Below are 2,366 nucleotides of genomic sequence, written 5' to 3' on the forward strand. Positions count from 1 at the left end.
TAGGCGTTGATTTTTCGCGTTCCTTTGAACTATTAGATCAGTTGCTAGATCCCATAGAAGAAGTATCTGAATAAGATACTGGAGACGAGGCTCAAACCGAACTTCCAAATATGCAACCTTTGAATGGAGGACAGCGTTTTCGTCTTAATTCCGTCATCGCCAAGTTCCCCTCATTCGATCAGGACGGTTTAGGCCGATCTCACTTGTGTGAGCACAGCATCGATGTAGGTAACGCAATCCCTGCCAAGCAAAGGCATTGGCCAGTCCCACCAACCGTCGAGAAAGACATGTTTAAGGAAATAGACAAGATGCTTAAAATGGACATAATAGAAGAATCCAACAGTCCGTGGAGCAGCAACTGTCTTTTAGTTAGACGTGGCAAAAAGTTGCTTTGTGCTTAGACTCGGAAGTCGTAAATAAATATACTCGGAAAGATGCCTACCCTCTGCCACATATCGACGGCATCTTAAGCCGGCTCCCTCCTGCTCAATACATAACTGGTCTAGACATGTAGCATGCTTTTTGGCAAGTTCCGCTTGAAGAAAAATCTAGGCAATACACCGCATTCACAATCCCAAACAGGCCCTTGTACCAGTATAAGGTAATGCCATTTGGACTGTGCACGCCAGACCTTATGTAGGGTTATGGAAAATGTAATACCACCCAATTTGCAAACAAGGGTGTTCGTTGATTTAAACGACCTCCTTATTTTGTCAGACGACTTTGATTCCCACATGTGCCTTTTAAAGGAAGTCGCCTTATATCTCCAGAAAGCCAACTTGACTATTAATATCTAAGTCTAAGTTTTGCATGCGGGAGATTAAATATCTCGGTTTCAAAATTGGCGATGGCCAATTGAAAACTGATATCGGGAAAATACACGCTATCTTAGATTTTCCGATTCCCAAATCAGTAAAACAACAGAAGATTTTTAGGACTCTCAGCTTGGTATAGGAGATTCGTTTAAAAATAAGCCGCAATTAGCTTTCCAGTATCTGAGCTTCTCAAGAAAAACAAATGCTTGGAGTGGAATGAAGCCGCAGAAGAAGCTTTTAAGAAACTGAAATCCCGATTTCTCTAAACCATTCATACCTATTTGCGACGCTAGCACCCATGGTCTTGGCTGCGTATTAGCTCAAAAGAATGATGAGGGCGAAGAGCTACCTATCGCGCTTATGTCGGAGAAGTTGTCAAAGGCCCAAAGAAACTACACTATCACTGAGCTTGAGTGCTTAGCCGTAATCCGGGGCATTAGGAAATTTCGCTCTAATGTCGAGGGTCAGGCTTTCCAGGTAATTACCGAACACGCATCGCTCAAATGGTTAATGGCGCAAAAATATCTAACAGGAAAATTAGCTCGATGGGCAATCTATCTGCAGGGTTATTTGTTGGAGATTAGTCATCGAAAAGGTACTGAAAATATCGTAGCCGACACTTTATCTAGACGCGATGAACCGTTCGTAAATGAACTTAATGATAGCGGTCCGATAGTAAACTTAACATCGAAAGAGTTTAACTCAATCGAGTACCAAGATCTCATTAGGCGCGTACAAGAAAATCAGCTTAAATTGCCTGATTTAAAAGTTAGCGATAATTTGTATATAAGCGCACGCAACACGCAACTGGTGATGCAACGCAAGAAGCAGAGTCATGGAAATTATGGATTTTAACAGCTCTCACTGAAGATATTATCTATTCTAATTTAGTCTCGTGCACAAATTTAACCTGATGCAGCTCACTGTGGCACAGGTAAATTAATAGAAAAGCTTAAGAGATATCTGTTTTGGCCAGGAATGGTGACTCAAATACGTACTTACGTATCGGCTTGTTCTGTTTGTAGGTCTACAAAAAGCCCAAATACTGTTTTGCGACCACCTATGGGTACACCAATGACCTCAGATAGAGCGTTTCAGAAACTATATATTGATCTGCTGGGACCCTACCCCAGATCAAAAGAAGGTAACATAGGACTTCTTATCATCGTTGACCATCATACTAAATTTCCTATTTTTACATCCTTTAAAGAAGTTTTCTTCGAACCGGTTTTGTGACTACTTAGAGAATTACTTGTTTTACGTTTTTGGGGTACCCGAGGTAGTACAAACCAATAACGGTTCCCAATTCAAATCTGGCTTTTTTGAATCGTCTATTCGCCACAGGCCAACGCCAGTGAAAGGCTAAATAGATAAGTTCTTGCGGCAATTCAAGCATATATTGGTAATGATCATTCGAAATGGGATAGGCATCTCAACGAAATTAGTGGTTCATTAATAGTCTGTGTTCACCGCAGCACTGGATTCTCGCCCTATTTCTTGGCGTTTGGCCAAAACATGATATTAAATGGTCAAGATTACGAGCTCCTTCGA

The sequence above is a fragment of the Drosophila yakuba genome, unplaced genomic scaffold (assembly GCF_016746365.2).
Source record: "Drosophila yakuba strain Tai18E2 unplaced genomic scaffold, Prin_Dyak_Tai18E2_2.1 Segkk4_quiver_pilon_scaf, whole genome shotgun sequence".
Classification (NCBI taxonomy): Eukaryota; Metazoa; Arthropoda; class Insecta; order Diptera; family Drosophilidae; genus Drosophila; species Drosophila yakuba.